Source organism: Aquarana catesbeiana, linkage group LG13, assembly GCF_042186555.1.
Source record: "Aquarana catesbeiana isolate 2022-GZ linkage group LG13, ASM4218655v1, whole genome shotgun sequence".
NCBI classification, from domain to species: Eukaryota; Metazoa; Chordata; class Amphibia; order Anura; family Ranidae; genus Aquarana; species Aquarana catesbeiana.
The window spans coordinates 166,108,672-166,132,025 of record NC_133336.1 but is presented as its reverse complement, the minus strand read 5'-3'; the positions used below and the strand labels follow the sequence as shown (position 1 = coordinate 166,132,025).

At 43.1% G+C, this 23,354-nt stretch overlaps 1 pseudogene; it reads left to right on the top strand.

Moving 5' to 3' along the window:
• The window catches only part of LOC141117404 (NACHT, LRR and PYD domains-containing protein 3-like), a 220,604-nt pseudogene extending 199,440 nt beyond the window's left edge, over positions 1-21,164 (top strand).
• The last annotated feature ends 2,190 nt before the right edge of the window (positions 21,165-23,354 follow it).

Genomic DNA, 23,354 nt, shown 5'->3' with positions numbered 1-23,354 from the left:
GAAGAGAAGAAGAGAAGAAGAGAAGAAGAGAAGAAGAGAAGAGCGGGAGCCTCCCCCCCATGCCATGGGTGCGGAGCGGCCCGAGGAGAAGAAGACAGAAGACACCGCGGAGGAGATGCTGGACGAGAACGCCGGAGGAAGAACCAGAAGAACCAGAAGAGCCAGAAGAACCAGAAGATGAAGGACGATAGAAGAAAGAAGAAGCATTTAAATAAAGGAATTGTCAAAAACTGTCTCTTGTCATTTTTAACATTTTTGACACTTTTTTCGTGAAATGGTAGGGGTACTTATGTACCCCCTTACCATTTCACACAGGGGGGGGCCGGGATCTGGGGGTCACCTTGTTAAAGGGGGCTTCCAGATTCCGATAAGCCCCCCACCCGCAGACCCCCACAACCACCGGCCAGGGTTGTGGGGATGAGGCCCTTGTCCTCATCAACATGAGGACAAGGTGTTTTGGGGGGCTACCCCAAAGCACCCTCCCAATGTTGAGGGCATGTGGCCTGGTACGGTTCAGGAGGGAGGGGGGGCCGCACTCTCGTCCCCCCCTCTTTTCCTGCGGCCTGCCAGGTTGCGTGCTTGGATAAGGGTCTGGTATGGATTTTTGGGGGGACCCCACGCCGTTTTTTTTTTTTTTTTTTGGCGCGGGGTTCCCCTTAAAATCCATACCAGACCTGAAGGGTCTGGTATGGAATTTAGGGGGAACCCCACGTCATTTTTTTTTTTTAATTTTGGCCGGGGTTCCCCTTAATATCCATACCAGACCTGAAGGGCCTGGTATGGAATTTAGGAGGACTCCCACGTCATTTTTTTTTTTTTTATTTTGGTTCGGGTTTCCCCTTTGGGGAATTCCCATGCCGTTTTTATCAATGAACTTCTATGTGTATTGTCGGCAATAGCCGCGGGTAGTTTTAAATGAGTTTTTTCCTTCAAAATGTCATTTTGCTGTCAGACTGTTCTAAACACAGGAAACATGCGCCCCTTTACAGGCATACTATAGACACCCCCCAGGTACGAAATTTAAAGGGATATTACACTTTTATTGTTTGACTTTAAGCATTTTTAAAATCACTGCTCCTGAAAAAACGGCCGTTTTTAAAACTTTTTTTTGCATTGATCCATGTCCCCTGGGGCAGGACCCAGGTCCCCAAACACTTTTTATGACAATAACTTGCATATAAGCCTTTAAAATGAGCACTTTTGATTTTTCATGTTCGTGTCCCATAGACTTTAACGGTGTTCGCATGTTCGAACGAACTTTTTTCCTGTTCGCATGTTCTGGTGCGAACCGAACAGGGGGGTGTTCGGCTCATCCCTATACCTGGCAAACCATGCTTCTCTGGGCACTGCTCTCCCTGTACCATTTTCAGGGAAGCACTGCACTTAGCCGCAAGGGGAGCCCTCTCAGCATCTTGGCCTCACACCTGGTACATGACAGCATAATCCAGCATTTCAGCATCTGGTGAATGACATATTTTGGGAGTTCCTGGATCATTTTGTCATTGTCTACCTTGACATTCTCATTTTTTCAGCTACCCTAGAGCTTCATAGGTCACATGTGAAAAAAGGGTTGTCAACTTTAAGGAAACATGGTCTAAATGTAAATGCCGAAAAGTGTGACTTTGAAAAGATGTTAATTCAGTTCTTGGGACTTATCATTTCTACAGAGAGTCGCCATGGATCCACAAAAAGTCAAGGCTATTCTGGAATGGCCCGCTCCTGTAGATAAAAAGGGGTTACAAAGGTTTGTTGGATTCGCAAACTTCTACAGAAGATTCATAAAGAACTTTTCTGCCATCATATCACCAGTCACCCAAGTCACCCGCCAGCATACCCAATTTCAGTGGTCGTCTGAAGCCCAAGTAGCCTTTGACAAACTAAAATCCCTGTTTACTTCTGCTCCAGTTCTCCAGCACCCTGATCCTGCTTAACCTATGTTTTGGAGGTTGACACTTCAGAAGTAGCCACAGAGGCAGTCCTGTCACAACATCAGGGTTCTAAAGCATTACTCCACCCTGTTGCCTTTTCTTCACGCAAAATGAGTCAGCCGGAAAGGAACTATGATGTTGGGGACCGAGAACTCCTGGCTATAAAGACAGCCCTAGAGGAGTGGAGGTATCTCTTGGAAGGAGCCGCACACCCTATTATGATTTTCACTGACCATAAAAATCTGGAATATCTTTGAACAGCCAAACTTCTAAGACCACGACAGGCTCGTTGGGCATTGTTTTTCTCCAGATTTAATTTAAACATTACCTATCGACCAGGGTCAAAGAACGGAAAAGCTGATGCTCTATCATGGATGTTTCCTGACACCCCAGAGGTAACAATAACTGACACAATTCTGTTAAGCCAGAACTTCTTGTTACTTCAACATGATTTAAGAGCATCAATTGAACAAGCCTCCGTCCAATGCACAAAATCAGAGGCTTCCTCTCTAAGAAGTCAAGAAGGGTTTTTGTGGCATCAGGATAGGATCTTTGTCCCTCAACATACCAGGTTATAGGTTTTGAAGACCCTCCACGATCACCAACTTGCTGGGCATTTCAGGGTTCAAAAGACAAGAGAACTCATTCAGTGGTCCTTTTGGTGGCCCACCTGGAAATTGGATTGCAGGAGGTATTTGAAGTCCTGTGCCATCTGTCAGCTCAACAAGGGGTCCAACACCAAGGCTTGGGATTTATTGAGGCCATAACCAGTCCCAGAGCAGCCATAGAAGAAAATTTAAATGGACTTTATAGTGGATTTACCCCCATCAGAAGGGTACACAACTATTAATGTAGTAGTGGATCGCCTGTCTAAAATGGCTCACAACCAGCCTATGATAGGCACACCTTCAGCTATGGATACAGTACATATCTTCATTAGAGAGGTACTCAGACTATACGGCCTTCCTGATAGCATTGTTTTGGATAGAGGGGTCCAGTTTACCTCAAGATTTTGGAGAAGTCTTTGCAGAAGTTTGGCAATAGATGTTTGCTTGTCCTCCACCTATCATCCACAAAGTAATGGGCAAACCGAGAGAACCAACCAAACTCTAGAACAGTATCTAAGGTGCTTTTCTTCTTTTTCCCAAGATGATTGGCTTTCCTTACTTACATGTGCTGAATTTGCGTACAATAACTCAGCCTCAGTACCAGCAGTTCAAGATCACATAACATTTATCCAGACTAATTACCAGACCCTCTGAGAAACTATGCAGAAAGCTCAAGAGGACTTCAAGAGACAATCTGATAGAAGGAGAAGAAGCAGTCCTAGCTTCCAGGTCGGAGACAAGGTATGGCTCTCTTCTGTTAACCTCAAATTGTCTTGTCCTTCCAGGAAATTTGTGGGGCTATTTGAGGTCAAGAGGAAGTTAATCCTGTGGCATTTGAACTGGCACTGCCAACATCATATCATATTCATCCTGTGTTTCATGTCTCACTGCTTAAACCATTCCCGCCATGTCCTTTTCTTGGGAGAGATAAAGTGCCACCTCCTCCAGTCTCTGTGGATGATGAACCAGAATTTGAGGTAGAAGCTATCCTGGACTGTCGGAAAAGAGGTAGGCAAAACCAATTTCTTATTAAATAGAAAGGGTATTCAGCAGAGGAGAACTCTTGGGAACCAACGGGTAACATACATGCCTCTAGACTACTACAGGAGACCCGGGATAGACATTCTGAAAAGTGGTCTCATTTAGGCATCCGGAGGCTGCCCCTTTGGGGGGAGCACTGTCAGGGAAATGGCCGAAGAAGGACTGGCAATTCCACCCAAGACAATTATGGCTGCCATGGTGCACAGTGTGACTAATGTGGGCGGTACTTCCCCATTGTAACCTGAACAGATCACATGACTTACTTCCTGGTCTATTTAAGCCTGCTGCTGGAGCTCACGGTGACCAGCTCATCTCATCTCAGTACCTGGCAAACCGCGCTTCTCTGGGCATTTCTCTCCCTGTACCACTTTCAGGGAAGCGCTGCACTTAGCTGCAAGGGGAGCCCTCTCAGCATCTCGGCCTCACACCTGGTACGTGACAGTAACATAGTAGAATTACATACATTCATCAGACTATAATGCCAAAGTGCATTAATGGTGACTCTGCTAGGGCTAGGCTAACTGGGTGGAGGTCCCTCTTAAAAGAATAAAAGATAGGAGCTATTAGAACAGATTTGCAGGGGGGCAGAGATGTGAGCACATAGGCTGATGTGCTCACATGGACTTCCGTGCTACCAACTCTGCATTCATGAGTCCCATTCTATTGTTGATTTTCCAGACTTCCAATTTCCACGATCCTTAGCGTTATACATAGAAGTCCATAAGGTTTCCTGGCTATAGCTCTCTCCCTGCTAACTAGAGGGGATAGTGCAACACAACATCCGCATAGCAGTTTACAGTGAAATTAAAATTGACTGTAAAGAGGACAGTGTATACTTCTCCATGTTTCTGTAGTCCAGTACCTGGCTACATAGTAACCTAGTTTGTCTTCTTGAAAAAAAAGACACAAGTCCATCTAGTTAAACCAATAAAAACTATATTTATAGCATTTTTCATAAAAAAATATATATATACTGCAGTTTTATAAAGTGATCTAACATACAAGATTCCAATAAAGAGAAATGAGTTCTGTTCATGCAGATAACAGTTACATTCATTCCTGGGGGAGAAATTAATTTTCTTCTGGCAACATTCTTCTCTTCTACAGTTTGTATAATAATCTCCTGACAGACAGTTCCTGCCCTCATCTGGCATCTGGAGTAAATAATAACCAGACATTGAGGACACTGGGCCTGTCAAATAACAATCTGGAGGGTCCTCATTTCAGTTATCTGATGGCAGCTCTGACAACTAGCCGGATAGAGGAATTACTGTGAGTATAAAGGGGCTGAATGAGACAATAATATTCTGGGACACTGTATTAGACATGTGCACACTGAAATATTTTGTTTCAGAATTTTGTTTTCGTTCTAAAAAAAATGTATTTAGTTATTCCTTATTTAGCTACTCCTGAAATTCGTTTTTATTCATTTTGTTTCGTTAAAAAATGCATTCGTCCGAAAATCCGAAATAATTAAAGTTGAATCTGTCATTGAAGGGTCATGGTGTCTGTCGAATGTTCTAAAAAGATTCGAAGAAGCAGCTAAACTGTACGACGCCGCAATTGTACATTTACGGTCGAATGTTCCGCCTACAAGCTATAGTAGAATTCTAATGTTGTATGACAGTAGTAATAATTATATTTAATAATTATATTTATTAATTATTATTACTAGTCAACCAACATTAGAATTCTTCTATAGCCTATGGCTGGAGCATTTGACCATAAATGTACGCTCACGGCGACTACTTCGTCGAATCTTCATGTTGAATCTTTTCTCTCTATGTCGAATAATCTTGGACTAATAGAGTTAGGTTAGGCACATTCAACCTTTTTTGCTATTGTCTCTATAATGTCGAATCTTTTATCTCTATGTCAAATCTTTTCTCTCTATGTAGAATAATCTTGGACTAATAGAGCTAAGGTTAGGCACATTCGACCACAGGTTCGATGGACACAGATCACTATTGTCAGTGTCATGTCGAATCTCCTATCTATATCGAACTGTTGTCGCAATGAAAACGAAAATAAAGCATTTGTTTATGTTGGATCTTTCGGTTTTCGGATTCTGCACGTTTATTATCGTTTGTTAAAACAATAACGAAAATACACGAAATTTGCACGAAAATGCGTTTGAACGAAAAATCGAATGCACATGTCTAATCTGTATTAGATATCTTTTGACTCCATAAATAGCCAACCCTAGACTAATGTTTTATCTTGGATCTTATCAAACTCTGTTATCAGAAATGAAATAATATTTTCCAAAAATGTTGGTAAATTCTGATATTCCATTTAGTTTGATAACCAATAAAAATAAATGAGATTTTAGGTTGTCATACATGGGGGAATAGGATATTATGACAATTAGCAATCAAATCATCCTGTCATGTGATATGACCATCTTCATCATTCATTGTTGAGGATCTCCCCAGTGTTGGAATTTATTTTTAGCCAAGATAAACTGAATTTTTAAAAATCCCAATATAGTGTATGGAGATATCATCTCTACACATGTATGGTAATATTGGTCTGTCTAAATGATAACATTTTTCTTATAACATTTTTATTTATTGGAGTTTTATAAAGGTATATTACCTCCTATGAGAATACTATGAAAGGAAAAAAGATAGTGTATCAGTAGGAGGGTTGCATTTCAGATTATAAACAAAGCGGCAGAGGGCCTTCTAACTTTTTTGGGCCTCATCATACATGGTACACCAAAGCTCATGTATCTAAAACTGACTATTATACAGTATATCACAAACAATTTCTGCCACTAATCATATACATTACCAGCTCTGTTCTATATTTGTGAAGTGTTATATTTCTAGCTGTGGTCAGCTGCTTCTCACTTTGCTGGTTACTCCTGGAGTCTCTGCTCCTCATGTCTGCGATGGAAAGAAGGGAGGAATAGTGGAAGCTGAAAGAGCTCAGAGGAGGAAAATTTGGGGTCTGATGTATAACTTCCATTGTAATCAACATTTTACATTTCAGTGAAAAACTCTTCCCCTCACTGGTGTTGTCTTGTAAACATGATAAATCCTGATTTGTTATGGGCTTTTCCATATTCCTCCAATCTGTGACTTCAGATAACTAATAGTTGCTGCCTGTTGTGCTGGTTTTTGGGTTATACACATCTTGGCTGCTGTAAAACAGGCTCAGATAATGCCTTGCTGTTCAGATAGTGATAGCTTTTGTACATGTAGTGGCTGCTCTGCATCCTCATTACATTGCCAGGCTGGCCGAGACTTTCACTGAAGAGACACAGCCTGTCAGCTCTGTAGGAGTGGTTTACCCCCTCCCTTTGTTCCCCTTCTCACTGTGAGATGAGTCATAGACATGTGATCAGGCTGCAGCGACAAGGAACTCTGGCAGATGAAGTTCTCAGCACAGGCTGCTGGATTTAAATTGACCCACAGAGAACTACACATCCCAAGAAGCACTGCTGCATGGGAGAATTTTTAGCCCAGAGGCTTTTTGGGAGGAAATCAGAGCTACCATGAGGGAGAAAAGAGTCTAGACATGGGGATAGAGGGCTGCAGACTTAGATCTGGCAGATCGCGCCTGCCACAGCCAAGAAGTCAGCTGCAGGCATCCAGAGCTAAAGGAGGATCTCGAGTGCATCCCCAGGCATCCCGATCAGCCTGCAATGTTTCTGTGAGGAGGTGTCTATTGGGCACTCGTATGGACTGGCACCACAGTATTTTCTCCCTGGGCCTCTGGACATAGGAGTCATGAGAGGGCTCCCGCCCAATCTTCCCTAAGCCAGAATTTTCTTTGTTGCTCTGCATCTCTGTTACACCCTACCTGGCAGTGAAAATCAGTATCCACTACCCTATAGGATTACAATATTGGTTTTGACATAGAAATTTGGCTGCACACAGAGCACACAGCTAAATCTCCTCTTTCTAATCATAATAACAATTTCATCTAATGATATAAATGCATCTCACCTTTTGATCGTATGCCATCCTCTGGTGTAGCCCATCCTCTGGTGGGTGCCTCATTCTCACAAACAGACAGACCACAACCTTACGTTTCCAGTTCCAACATCACACTGCCTGCTCAGCCGTGTGCTGACTCTTTATTAGCATAACAGGAAGTCCCAAAACTCGAGGGTTTGGCTTCCAACAGCCAAACACCTCTTACAAAGCTTGTGACCTCACAGGATATGACCTCACAGGATGTGAATGACCATATAAGGATTTAACAACAGAACACTAAATAACCACCAATTACTACAGGACATGATATAATATACAATAACTAAATATGATGGCTACAGTTCCTCATGGATGAGAGATGCTGCAGGTGTACGTCATGGCACCCCAAACATGTTGATCAGGCATATATTTGGGTGACAAGAGGAAACAACCGATAATGTCTTTGCAGAGCAAGCACACCCCCACCAGATGATCATTCTGTGCATTGCACAGGGGCCCTTCGCTGGCAGACATGTCCTCTCTCTGCAAACACCTCTCTCCAAACACAAGGAAGTTTTCCACTACCTAACAGGTCTCAACCAGCATCAGTCTGCCCCAGTCAGCTCTTTAGAGCGGGCTGCAAGAGAACAGACACTGGGAGACTCTTATGCCCCGTACACACGGTCGGACATTGATCGGACATTCCGACAACAAAATCCTAGGATTTTTTCCGACGGATGTTGGCTCAAACTTGTCTTGCATACACACGGTCACACAAAGTTGTCGGAAAATCCGATCGTTCTGAACGCGGTGGCGTAAAACACGTATGTTGGGACTCTAAACGGGTCAGTAGCCAATAGCTTTCATCTCTTTATTTATTTTGAGCATGCGTGGCACACGATCGGAAATTCCGACAGCGGATTTTGTTGTCGGAAAATTTTATAGCCTGCTCTCAAACTTTGTGTGTCGGAAAATCCGATGGAAAATGTGTGATGGAGCCTACACACGGTCAGAATTTCCGACAACAAGGTCCTATCACACATTTTCCATTAGAAAATCCGAACGTGTGTACGGGGCATTATGACAATACATTAATATAAAATTTTCCACAACAGTCCCTCCTCTTGTCATATGATCCCATGTGTCCCTCGATGAATCTACAACCGGTTATCGGCAGCCCTATAAATGTGTTGTCAGACAAACTACAAAGCACCATGAAATCCTCCACTATTCAAAACAATATTATGGCTTCTATCTGTACCTAGATATTACAACAATAACGTGGATGCCTCCTGTTTGCTCTCTACCAAAAATTGTATTACAGTATAAATCTTAATTTAATTTAAAAATAAAAATGATTTCATCCTTCCAAACACAAGTCAAAAGATCCCAAGCCCCTCCCACCAACTTCCTGTTGCACACCTGAGTAGGAAAAGGGAGGGGGACGGGAAGCCTTGAATAGCTTCATATTTTGTCTATCAAGACATTAGAAAAATCTATGGCTAACATCAACAAATAAAAACTTTTGTCCCATCTGGGTTGGGTGGAATAAGCCTCCATATTGCAAATGGGAGGGAATCCCCTTTAAATCACATATCCCCTGGGAAGTCAAACCACAAGTTTTGAGACCGAAATACCACACAACAGTGTAACAAAAGCCAAGAACTGAAACTCCTGCAAAAAGACGGCTGAAGGAGTTCAACCAAAGTCTTTTCCCTTCCACTGCAGCCACAAACAAAATGGCGCCATTAACACATGAAATTTAGTTTTTGATCCCACCAAAATCGAGATTTCTTCACTAGAAACATAAACTTCTTTAAAACAATTGGAATTAAAATTAAAACACTTTCAAACACCAGTATTTTCCCACTGTCCTTCCAAACACAAATCTCATTTGCTTGTGTGATACTCCAAGCTCCCCCCCACCAACTTCCTGTTGATACATAAAATGCTGCATGCCCAGCTCTAAAACCCCTCAAACTGGTTTATTTACATATCAATGTACAGGAAAAGGGAGGGGATGGATACTGCAGGCTAGGAAACTTTAGCTAAAGCGATACAAGCCTCAAAACAATAAATTGCCCTCTGAGAATCTCCCAAACATTAAAAAAAATTAAATAACACACACCACTGTGTACAAAAACTCAGTTAAAGCTAGTCTTGTTATCCATTGAAATTCAGTGCAAAGTAGAGATTTCACTCAAAACCAATATTCAGTGCAGAAAACGCAATGGTTTCCTTGAAAAGTATGTAAACAGTACAAAAATAGAATTCACAAAATGGTGCCTAGAAGCCAGATTGTAGCTTAAAGCACGTGGCTTTGCACACACAAAGGAATACACAATGGAGCAGCTTCCCCTATAGGAAGCCCCAGAGGTCTTCAAAATGGCCTCCGATGCACATGGTGACCACAACAAAAGCCAGACCCCAACAAAATGGCGCATTTTCCCGCCAAAACTAAAAATTTATCCCCACAAAATTACACATTTGAGATACTAAATGAACACTTAGACAAACATTTAAAAGTGTTAAAGTTACGAAAAATCACAACTTAGAAACACATAGTAGATGAAATCTGGACCACAGTAAGATGGCTGATGACAAAAAGGCCACATTAAAAAACACAAGCACACGGCTGCCACATACCCTCTCCTCAAACTCAGTTCACATCAGCTTTCACAGGAACAAGACATTGAGAGATACAAACAGTGATGCCTTCATGTTCTTTTCATAACCATCAAAGTCCACTAACCATCTGTGTCTTGAGTCAATCAAACACTCTACAAGACTCATGCAATCTACTTGTCCCATACATAAGTAATAATTACAATTCATCCATTTCTCACATGCATTACAAACTTGTTACACAGCATCAGTCACACCCACATTGCAGGCTGCAAATAATCATACATTTCTATTTCTCATAAACTTATTACACAACATACAGTTACTTACACATACACACAGTCTCCTTACACAAAGATTCGAGATACAAATCACACACACACACACAGGCACACACCAGACATACGATCAAACTTCCAGCATTATTTCAAAAGACGAAAAATTTGTTCTTTTCGCGAAGCAGAACCTCCCCAGCACATCTTAATGATCCGATTCTGAAGGAGGTTCTGTTCACTCCTATGTTCTGGCTCGCCAAGCTGACATAGAAATTTGGCTGCACACAGAACACACAGCTAAATCTCCTGTTTCTAATCATAATAACAATTTCGTCTAATGATATAAATGCGTCTCACCTTTTGATCGTATGCCATCCTCTGGTGTAGCCCATCCTCTGGTGTGTGCCCCATTCTCACAAACAGACAGACCACAACCTTACGTTTCCAGTTCCAACATCACACTGCCTGCTCAGCCATGTGCTGACTCTTTATTAGGGATGAGCTTCGAGTTCGAGTCGAACTCATGTTCGACTCGAACATTGGCTGTTCGCAAGTTCGCCGAACAGCGAACAATTTGGGGTGTTCGCGGCAAATTCGAATGCCGCGGAACACCCTTTAAAAGTCTATGGGAGAAATCAAAAGTGCTAATTTTAAAGGCTAATATGCAAGTTATTGTCATAAAAAGTGTTTGGGGACCTGGGTCCTGCCCCAGGGGACATGGATCAATGCAAAAAAAAGTTTTAAAAACGGCCGTTTTTTCAGGAGCAGTGATTTTAATAATGCTTAAAGTCAAACAATAAAAGTGTAATATCCCTTTAAATTTCGTACCTGGGGGGTGTCTATAGTATGCCTGTAAAGGGGCGCATGTTTCCTGTGTTTAGAACAGTCTGACAGCAAAATGACATTTTGAAGGAAAAAACTCATTTAAAACTACCCGCGGCTATTGCATTGCCGACAATACACATAGAAGTTCATTGATAAAAACGGCATGGGAATTCCCCACAGGGGAACCCCGAACCAAAATTAAAAAAAAAAAATGACGTGGGAGTCCCCCTAAATTCCATACCAGGCCCTTCAGGTCTGGTATGGATATTAAGGGGAACCCTGGCCAAAATTTAAAAAAAAAAATGACGTGGGGTTCCCCCTAAATTCCATACCAGACCCTTCAGGTCTGGTATGGATTTTAAGGGGAACCCCGCGCCAAAAAAAAAAAAAAAAACGGCGTGGGGTCCCCCCAAAAATCCATACCAGACCCTTATCCGAGCACGCAACCTGGCAGGCCGCAGGAAAAGAGGGGGGGACGAGAGTGCGGCCCCCCCCTCCTGAACCGTACCAGGCCACATGCCCTCAACATTGGGAGGGTGCTTTGGGGTAGCCCCCCAAAACACCTTGTCCCCATGTTGATGAGGACAAGGGCCTCATCCCCACAACCCTGGCCGGTGGTTGTGGGGGTCTGCGGGCGGGGGGCTTATCGGAATCTGGAAGCCCCCTTTAACAAGGGGACCCCCAGATCCCGGCCCCCCCCCTGTGTGAAATGGTAAGGGGGTTCTTACCCCTACCATTTCACTAAAAAACTGTCAAAAATGTTAAAAATGACAAGAGACAGTTTTTGACAATTCCTTTATTTAAATACTTCTTCTTTCTTCTATCTTCCTTCATCTTCTGGTTCTTCTGGTTCTTCTGGCTCTTCTGGTTCTTCCTCCGGCGTTCTCGTCCAGCATCTCCTCCGCGGCGTCTTCTATCTTCTTCTCCTCGGGCCGCTCCGCACCCATGGCATGGGGGGAGGCTCCCGCTCTTCTCTTCTTCTTCATCTTCTTCTCTTCTTCTCTTCTTCATTTTCTTCTCCGGGCCGCTCCTCACACATGCTAGCATGGCGGGAGGCTCCCGCTGTGTGACGGTGCTCCTCGTCTGACAGTTCTTAAATAACGGGGGGCGGGGCCATCCGGTGACCCCGCCCCCCTCTGACGCACGGTGACTTGACGGGACTTCCCTGTGACGTCACGGGGAATGCCACAGGGAAGTCCCGTCATGTCCCGTGCGTCAGAGGGGGGCGGGGTCACCGGGTGGCCCCGCCCCCCATTATTTAAGAACTGTCAGACGAGGAGCGCCGTCACACAGCGGGAGCCTCCCTTCATGCCAGCATGGATGCGGAGCGGCCCGGAGAAGAAAATGAAAAAGAGAAGAAGAGAAGAAGAGAAGAAGATGAAGAAGAAGAGAAGAGCGGGAGCCTCCCCCCATGCCATGGGTGCGGAGCGGCCCGAGGAGAAGAAGATAGAAGACGCAGCGGAGGAGATGCTGGACGAGAACGCCGGAGGAAGAACCAGAAGAGCCAGAAGAACCAGAAGAACCAGAAGATGAAGGAAGATAGAAGAAAGAAGAAGTATTTAAATAAAGGAATTGTCAAAAACTGTCTCTTGTCATTTTTAACATTTTTGACAGTTTTTTAGTGAAATGGTAGGGTACCCCCTTACCATTTCACACAGGGGGGGGCCGGGATCTGGGGGTCCCCTTGTTAAAGGGGGCTTCCAGATTCTGATAAGCCCCCCGCCCGCAGACCCCCACAACCACCGGCCAGGGTTGTGGGGATGAGGCCCTTGTCCTCATCAACATGGGGACAAGGTGTTTTGGGGGGCTACCCCAAAGCACCCTCCCAATGTTGAGGGCATGTGGCCTGGTACGGTTCAGGAGGGGGGGGCCGCACTCTCGTCCCCCCTCTTTTCCTGCGGCCTGCCAGGTTGCGTGCTCGGATAAGGGTCTGGTATGGATTTTTGGGGGGACCCCACGCCGTTTTTTTTTTTTTTTGGCGCGGGGTTCCCCTTAAAATCCATACCAGACCTGAAGGGTCTGGTATGGAATTTAGGGGGAACCCCACGTCATTTTTTTTTTTAAATTTTGGCCGGGGTTCCCCTTAATATCCATACCAGACCTGAAGGGCCTGGTATGGAATTTAGGGGGACTCCCACGTCATTTTTTTTTTTTAATTTTGGTTGGGGTTCCCCTTTGGGGAATTCCCATGCCGTTTTTATCAATGAACTTCTATGTGTATTGTCGGCAATGCAATAGCCGCGGGTAGTTTTAAATGAGTTTTTTCCTTCAAAATGTCATTTTGCTGTCAGACTGTTCTAAACACAGGAAACATGCGCCCCTTTACAGGCATACTATAGACACCCCCCAGGTATGAAATTTAAAGGGATATTACACTTTTATTGTTTGACTTTAAGCATTATTAAAATCACTGCTCCTGAAAAAACGGCCGTTTTTAAAACTTTTTTTTGCATTGATCCATGTCCCCTGGGGCAGGACCCAGGTCCCCAAACACTTTTTATGACAATAACTTGCATATTAGCCTTTAAAATTAGCACTTTTGATTATTCATGTTCGTGTCCCATAGACTTTAACGGTGTTCGCGTGTTCGAACGAACTTTTTTCCTGTTTGCATGTTCTGGTGCGAACCGAACAGGGGGGTGTTCGGCTCATCCCTACTCTTTATTAGCATAACAGGAAGTCCCAAAACTCGAGGGTTCGACTTCCAACAGCCAAACACCTCTTACAAAGCTTGTGACCTCACAGGATATGACCTCACAGGATGTAAATGACCATATAAGGATTTAACAACAGAACACAAAACAACCACCAATTACTACAGGACATGATAAAATATACAATAACTAAATACGATGGCTACAGTTCCTCATGGATGGGAGGTGCTGCAGGTGTACGTCATGACACCCCAAACATGTTGATCAGGCATATATCGGGGTGACAAGAGGAAACAACCGATAATGTCTTTGCAGAGCAAGCACACCCCCACCAGATGATCGTTCTGTGCATTGCACTGGGGCCCTTCACTGGCAGACATGTCCTCTCTCCGCAAACACCTCTCTCCAAACACAAGGAAGTTTTCCACTACCTAACAGGTCTCAACCAGTGTCAGTCTGCCCCAGTCAGCTCTTTAGAGCGGGCTACAAGAGAACAGACACTGGGAGACTCTTATGACAATACATTAATATAAAATTTTCCACAATAGTTTCATGCCAAGCCTTTCTGGATGTACTGTGTTCACCTCATTACAGGAGATCAATAAGTGCACCACCTTAAAATCTTAAGGGCCCCCTCCGTGTTCAGGACATTAGTCACTTACAAGTGGATACACAGTGGAGGTTAATTCAGTGCACTTGGTCAGGTATTGTGGTTAAGCAGGCCTGTATGGACTGTTGTGCTGGGGTGAAGAAGGGAGAGGACTGACAGACAAAAATAAGGTCATTCTTCTACCCTCCTCTTGCCTGGACTCATATAGCCCAATTAATTTGGGGTTGACAAATACTCTATTAAAATTAACATTGCATTTTCTTGACTTGTTATTCTCATATATTTACCTCTGCTCTTGGGGCCATTTCACCTAAAGGAGCCCCCTGAAAGCAGATAGACTTGATCTTCATTTTTTTTGTAACTTTTGCCCTTTGTTATACTTCACTGTACTTTCTTACTGCCTTATATTACTGTGACTGCTTGTTCCATTCTCATTTAACCTGTTGTCGACCTGCCGCTGTCGTTATACGGCGGCAGGTTGGCACGGTTGCGCAAATCACCATAGGTGTACTGACCAATGCCCCGGGCAGGCCCATAGTGTCTGCCATTAAGGGTCCACTGGAAAAACTGGGGAAATACATGGATGCCTTCATAAAGGAATGTGTTTGTGATTTACTTCCTATGTCCAGGATACCAGAGATGTCCTGTGCAGATTGGAGGACATAACTTTTCCACATGGAGCAATGCTCGTGGGAATTAACGTGGAATCACTATTCACGTCAATTCCTCATGAATAGGGACTTAAAGGTGTACAATATTTTCTGTAAAAGAAATTTCCACTTTTGGGTGCACAAAATGAGTTCATAATGGAAATGTTGGAATTCATGTTAGAGCATAACTGCTTTCAGTTCCTGGGATTGACATACCAGCAACTCAGCGGGACTTCTATGGGAGCCCCATGGGCACCCTCCTATGCCTGCCTACATTTGGGCCTTTGGGAGGAGGAGGTGGTCTATCGGTCATCTCTGTACCTCAGCCACAGTCATCCATGGCTGAGGTACATTGACAAGGTGCTCATGATCTGGGGGGGCACTGAATTACAGCTATCGGAGTTCATTGATGAACTCAACTGCAACAGGAGGAATCTAAGATTTACCTATTCATGTCACCGTGAAACCTTACCTTTTTTAGATCTCAACATAGGGGTACAGGATGACTGTATTTTTACCAATAAATTTTTCATAAAAAGACTGCGGCCAATGCTCTTTTGGACGCCTCCAGTCATCATCCCCATTCCCTGATACAGGGAATACCTGTGGGGCAGTTTCTACGGATCAAAAGAAACTGCTCACAAGAAATTGACTTTTCTACTGAGGCCATAGAGATGTACAGTAGGTTCAAGGAAAGGAGATACTCACATAAAAGTATCAGGAGAGCCAAAAAGAGAGCAAGATAAACTTATAGATGGGAACTCCTCATCACTACTAAACGCAGTCAACAGGATACTCCCCAGCAAGCCCCAATTAGAATCATCACTAAGTTTGGGTCACAATGGGATCAGGTTAAGGGTATTCTCAACCATCATTGGCACATACTCTCCAAGTCGCCGATTTTGGGTGAAGTCATAGGAGAAAGACCATTATTAACAGCACGCAGATCACTCAATTTAGGAGATAACCTCACACACTCTGAATATCAGAGATCACACAATAAGAACTGGCTGACTGACCTTCCAGCATTAAAAGGCATGTACCCATGTGGGAGATGCACAATGTGCAATTACATGGACAAAACGGATGTGTTCACGAGTTCTGACGGTCAAAAAAGTTTTGAAATTCTGAATTTTATCAACTGCTCAACTACATGAGTCATCTATATACTAATTTGCCCATGCGGTAAAATGTATGTAGGTAAAACAAAGAGACAGCTGAAAATAAGGATTAGTGAGCACATCCAAGGCATCAATAAAAAAAGACGATGAGCTCCCGCTGGCGCTACACTTCTTAAACTTTCATGGAGGTGACCCAAATGGACTTCGGGCCAGGGGCATATATAGACTCAAAATGGAAAAGAAAAAACTGCGCTAGAAGTCTAAGCGTAAAGCTGCAGCTATAAGTGAACTACACATATAAAGCAAAATAAACAAAAAAGCCGCGCTTAAAAATGATAATGATGATGATCAATCAAATATTAGTGAAAAAAATATATTGGTGAAAAAAATAGTCCTTGTGATAAATGTCCAACACCAAAATTTTAATTGAATGGTGAAAAAATGATTGTTGTTAATGATCAACAGCTAATGTTCAGGTATCACACTTCCTGTAAGATGGGGTTGCAGGGATCCATGGGACCATCCAAAACTCGTGTTCCTCTACTGCCACTTCCAACAATGTCTTCTCTCTACTTCCTCCAAACTGTTGGCAGTACGAAGTGGCGGTTTGCAGCACTTCGGTTTTTCCTTTCATTTTGTTGACCAAATTTATGCTCCAATCTATATTGTATCTGGTAAGCGGCCTCAGATCTGCACCTTGGTATTCCTTCACTTCTTTTGCTAAATTAGTTATATGCTCCATTTTCAAATAAATCTGGTAAGCGGCCTCAGATCCCTTCCTTTTCATCTATCATCTGGTGTTTTATCACATGCTTTTTTGGTGTTATTTCTGGTAAGCGGCTTTTTTGGATGTTTTTTTGCACTAGCCCTTTACACACGAAGTTTTTTATATTTGATGTCACTCACCTCATTGTCCTTTTTTGGGCTCATGGCACCAAATATTGTATGAATTTCATGATATATCACTGGTGGAGTGTCATTTTGTTTCTATTTTTACAAAATATCTATCCATGTCAGTATTACGCTATGTTATTTAAAACTTTTTCTGGGTTCAACCTTCGTGGATCCGATCTGGTCTGTGAGTGATTTCTGTCCAGGACGTATCCGGAAAGTTTCCCCAAAGGCCCAGGCTGGGTTTATAGCCACCTGTCTTATTTGGCTTGCTATCTGGTAAGCATTCCATCTTACAGGAAGTGTGATACCTGAACATTAGCTGTTGATCATTAACAACAATCATTTTTTCACCATATATAGACTCAACCTGCCCCAACGGAGAGGTGACTTTGATAGAATCCTTTTCCAAAAAGGAAAAAATTTGGAATTTTAATTTGAGAACTTTACAGCCTTAGGGATTGAACACTGAATGCAATTTAGCTGTCTTCCTTGAATCTTGATACATCAAAACATCATGACAAGAATGTTGCATTTTTATATTTAATTTTCTTTTCTCTATGGAGGCCCCCAATACTATTGGTAATCTCTCAAAGCACCCATATAAATAACTGTGCAGGTTGGATCTGGGCAGAAACTTTCCCCTTATGCTTTCACCATCTTTGTATTATATCAGGAATATCTTTTATCCATATTTCTCCTCTATTATGGTTCCCTGGCCTGTCTGATTGAGTTAAACCCCTCTCATTGAGGTTAATGGAGGGGAGTTTTTATTCTTTTCTATCTAACCTCACGGGCTACACTGAACCTATGGGTAATGAGTGTGTCTGGGCTCATATAGATGCAATTATGTCCATGTATATCTATTGATGTTTATATGTTTGTTCTATGACAATTAGACAACCTGGGGCATATAGCCCTACTATGTCTACGTCCTATACAAATATTATGATTTATTTCTTCTCACCACTAAGAAATAAGGCCAATATGAATCTGTCTGTATGTATATATGAACATTGCACTCAGAGAAAAGGGTTTCTCCAAGCTGGTGTGTGCTCTGGTTTGTCAGAAGGGAGTGGGCGTGTGTTTAGTGATGATTGGATATGCTAATTGGCCTAATTGATCTTGTAATTTAAGCAAACTCTTTTCCATGCCCATACATGCTCTGAAGAAACTCGAATCTCGAGTAAAATGCGTCAGTAAGACCACCACATCACATCTTGCCTAATGATGACACAGCTTCCCTACCATGAACTTTCCTCTCGGTGACACTCTCGGATGTTTAACGGGATGCGGTAGATGAAAGCAAAGGAAGTGATTCCCTGACCTGAGCGGTGCTTGCTGAGTGAGATGCTGGACACCAGTGATACTCATAGACCGGGTGTTCACACGCTCCATCCCTACTTCCACAACGTGGATCTAACTACCTCCAGTTCAGTTTATTGGTTTGGAATCCAGAGAGCGGTGAGCAAGACAAATGTTATTTGATTCCCGGCTGAGTTATTCACCCCTATTGTCCATCACCTTCCTTTCATCTGTGCCGTTTTGAGGATGGAAGGTGTTATATGGATACCGCATCTATTGTCTGAACTGCGATCTATACACTGGCTGTCCACCTGACTCATTACCAATCTTTTACCGCATTATTGTGAAATTCTGTCTCTACCTTCCCCACTTGCAATCTCTATCACCAGGACTGTGAAGTGCTCGCAATATGGGACTCCCCAGTTGATTGAAGTCAGCTCCTGAGATAGTTTACAAGCTAATCACTTTGTTCCTTCTTCTGATCATAGCTGCAGTTGATTTTACCATACCAGTGGACTGTTCATACTGAGTTACCTGGCGATTAGCCAATTCAGCATGGCTACAAGATAATCCCGCTTAGGTGTATAATCCAGCTAGTTCTTAACATATTATTACAGACAGTGTGAGTTGAATTGTTTGTGGTAGCTACCTGCGTCATGACAACGTTGTCAATTTTTAACTCTTCATTGTGGTGGAGGATACAATTTATGTTTTATGTGTTTTTTTTATCTCTAAAATAAAGTTCATTATTTTTGATATATACCTTTTGTTCCTCAGTGAAGAATATATCTCTGGACGTTGTTCTTTTTGTTTATACGTCGTAAGTGTACGTCGGCCGCTTTAAGAGCTGTGGGAGGCGCGTGCAAAGCTTCAATGCGACGCCAGAGGCAATGCATGTGGCTGGCAACCACGATGTCCGCCACCCCTGATCGCTCCACAGAGAGCCAGAATGGGGATCTGTCAATGTAAACAGACAGATCCTCGTTCTGACAGGGGAGGAGAGAGAGATCTGCTGTTCATAGTGATCAGGAAGAGAGATCTCTCTCCTCCTCCAGTCAGTCCCATCCCCTCACAGAAAAAAAAACCTCCCAGGGAACACATTTAACTCCTTGACTGCCCCCTAGTGTTAACCCCTTCGCTGCCAATGACACTTACACAGTAATCAGTGCATTTTTATAGCCGTATAAATGTCACTGGTCCCAAAAAAGTGTCAAAAGTGTCCGATCTGTCCGCCCCAATGTTGCAGTCCTGCTAAAAATCACTGATCACTGCCATCACTGATAAAAAAAAATTATAATAAAAATGCCATAAATATATCCTCTATTTTGTAGACGCTATAACTTCTGCGTAAACCAATCAATATATGCTTATTTTTTTTTTTTTTTTTTTTTAAATTGACGGTCTTTTTTTGTTTATAGCGCAAAAAATAAAAACCTCAGAGGTGATCAAATACCACCAAAAGAAAGCTCTATTTGTGGGAAAAAAAACATCAATTTTGTTTGGGTACACTGTCGCATGGCCGCGCAAATGTCAGTTAAAGCGAAGCAGTGTCGTTTCACAAAAAATGGCCTGGTCATTGAGGGGGAAAATCTTCCGGGGCTGAAGTGGTTAAGCAAGCTCACAGTAAAAGTCACTTTCTGATTTCATCATAAACTGTGTCCTTTACTGTGGAATTTAAACTACACTACTGCCAGGTGTGCCAGTGAGGTTGAGTCTGTTCTTGGGGTAGAAGAAGCAGTGAAGGGAACGAACAATATTCAAGCATCTCCTGCAGGGGTAGCGCTACATACATGATCTGCCCTCTGTTGTTTTCTGTTTTCATTATTCATATTCTGCCTCATTCATTAGAACTGCTCTTTTCAAACTGCCACCAATTTGAGTCAATTCTGCCCTGGAGAATGACAGTTGGAAAAGTGAAATCTGAATGTGACTGGTGGCTGTGGGACAACACAGAACAGTTCTTACAGGACAAATGGCCAATGAGGAGGAATATTCCCTGTTTTATATGTTTTAAACTTTCCATCGGCCTCCATAGTGCAGGGCCAGCTCTCAGTTATGAAAGTCCTATACAAAGGTGAAAGGTTGGTGTAATAGATGTCCTGAAGGATGTTGGGAAATAATGTGAGAGTTCTACTGAGATGACTGTTCATATCTTCTCTTCTAGGATCAAAGGCAACCCCATGTCAGATGATAGAAGAAGAGAACTAAAACAGCTAGAAGCTCTCCTTTCAGGACTGAGGGTTATCCATTAATAGATAATAACCCCTGAGGAAGAGGAACTGCTTCAGCTGTGAGTGGACTATGTTCTAAATGATGAGAAGAATGAGATTTAGATATGAGCAAGCATGACCCAATTAGAGAATGAATCATTATGAACTAATGGACCCATGCAATTCATAAATCCTGAAGCTCTGCATTAAAAACAAAGTATTCCAATGTGTATAGTGCATGCTGGCGAAAAAAGAGAACCCGGCACTAGTGCTGTACCTTTTGCTTCTGCAGACTTAAAGGATCATAAAGGATAATCTGTACAAAGAAGGAGGTGGTGGAGTCCTTATTCAGTCCTTGGAGAACCAGACTCACACTCACCATCTGCTGGTCAGATGGGATAAATGAGAAATATTTATATGAAATATATTCTTGACTAAAAGTAAACTTTTTTGTGATTATTATATTTTTCTAACTGAATCTAATAATAAAAAAAAAATATTGCAAATCCACTGTGCATCTTTTTATTTGTTCTCCTTCAAAACAATTCAAGGAGTTTTGGTTTAAAATAATAACATAAAAAAGCTCACACAAACACAAAGAGAACATATGAATTAAATTCATAGTTACATAGTTGGTATGTGTGGGTGTGTGTGCTTATGTCAAAAATCATATCCCATATACCTCTATATTGTGCTCGCTAAGATGCCCATCTAAATGTTTTTTGAAAACTATCAATACTTCCGGCTCACACCCCCGATTGTGGAAGTGAGTTCCACATCCTTACTGTCCTGACAGTGAAAAACCCCCCACAGTTTAAGGTTAAACCGCTTTTCCTCCAATTTCATTGAAGGGCTCCATGTCTTCTTACACTCCATGAGACTGAATACCGTATTTATCGGCGTATAACACGCACTTTTTTCCCCTTAAAATAAGGGGAAAATCGTGGGTGCGTGTTATACGCCGATCCCCGCTATTTTGTGATCTGTCAGAGCGATCGCCGCGATCGCCGCCGACATTCACATAGCTTGTATTTTTAAACATGGCGCCGCGGAGTTTGGAGGGACTCGGGGGCGCTCGTTCAGCTGAACGAGCGCCGCCGAGGACACAGTGACTGGGCGGAGCCGAGATACACATAGCCGAGGGTTCTCGGCTTTTCTCGGCGCCGTTCACAGTCACGCCCAGTCCCGCCATTGGACCTCTGTTATGTCCATCATAGGGACTGGGCGTGACTGTGAACGGCGCCGAGAATAGCCGAGAACCCTCGGATATGTGTATCTCGGCTCCGCCCAGTCACTGTGTCCTCGGCGGCGCTCGTTCAGCTGAACGAGCGCCCCCGAGTCCCTCCGAACTCCGCGGCGCCATGTTTAAAAATACAAACTAAACGTTTGTATGTCGGCAGCGACAAGGCTGCACGGACCACTGGGGACAAGGCTGCACGGACCACTGGGGACAAGGCTTGCACTGGGGCAAAGCTGAACTGGGGCAAAGCTGCACTGGGGACAAGGCTGCACTGGGGCAAAGCTGCACTGGGGACAAGGCTGCACTGGGGCAAAGCTGCACTGGGGACAAGGCTGCACTGGGGCAAAGCTGCACTGGGGACAAGGCTGCACTGGGGCAAAGCTGCACTGACAAGGCTGCACTGGACACTGGGGAAAGGCTGCAGATGAACACTGATGAGGCTGCATTGATGGGCATTTAAATGTAAGTTTTTTTTCCTTAAACTTCCCTCCTAAAAGTTTTTTTCCTTAAAATTCCCTCCTAAACTTGGGGTGCGTGTTATACGCCGGCGCGTGTTATACGCCGATAAATACGGTAGTTTATTCCCTATGCTAGAATCACCATTCATGTATTTGTGTATCACTATCATATCTCCTCTCAAATGTCTCTTCTCCAGAGAGAATAGGTTTAATGTTCATAGTAATTCTCATAACTGAGTTCCTCCATTTCCCTTATTACATTTGTTGTACTTCTCTGGACTCTCTGCAACTCCAGCACATCCTTTCTGAGAACTGGTGACCAGAACTGGACACATACTTCAGATTTGGCTGAACCAGAGTTTTATAAAGTGGCAAGATTATAGTTTTATCTCTTGAGGAAATAGCCTTTTTTATTCATGCTAGTATTCTGCTAGCTTTGCTTGCTATTGCATGCCGTTGCTGAGTCTGTCATCTACTAGGATCCCCAGATCTTTTTCCATCCTGCATTCCCCCAAAGTTTCTCCTCCTAGCGAGTAACTTGCATTCCTATTTATAGCCCCCAAGTGTACTACTTTACATTTTTCAACATCAAACCTCATTTGCCATGTAGTTGCCCACCCCTTTATTTTATTGAGGTGTTCTTGTCCTGCTGCATAATTATTGACTTGTTTAGTTTTGTATCATCAGCTAACACTGAGATTGAGCTATTTATCCCATCCTCTATAACATTTATGAATAAATTATACAGAATTGGTCCCAGGACATATAATTGCCTGGCGGGAATTGAAACCACAACCCTGCACTACAAGGGAGGAAGGCTTACTATGTGATCACATAATCCTTTCTATAGGTAGAGAAATGGGATTTTTTTCTCTTGTCTATCAGATGCGATTACCCTCTATAAAAGGTGATCTTGTGGGAGATCATGAACTCTGTATGGCAGATTCAAGGAAAACTTACAAAGCACAGTGTGAGGTTTCTGATGGG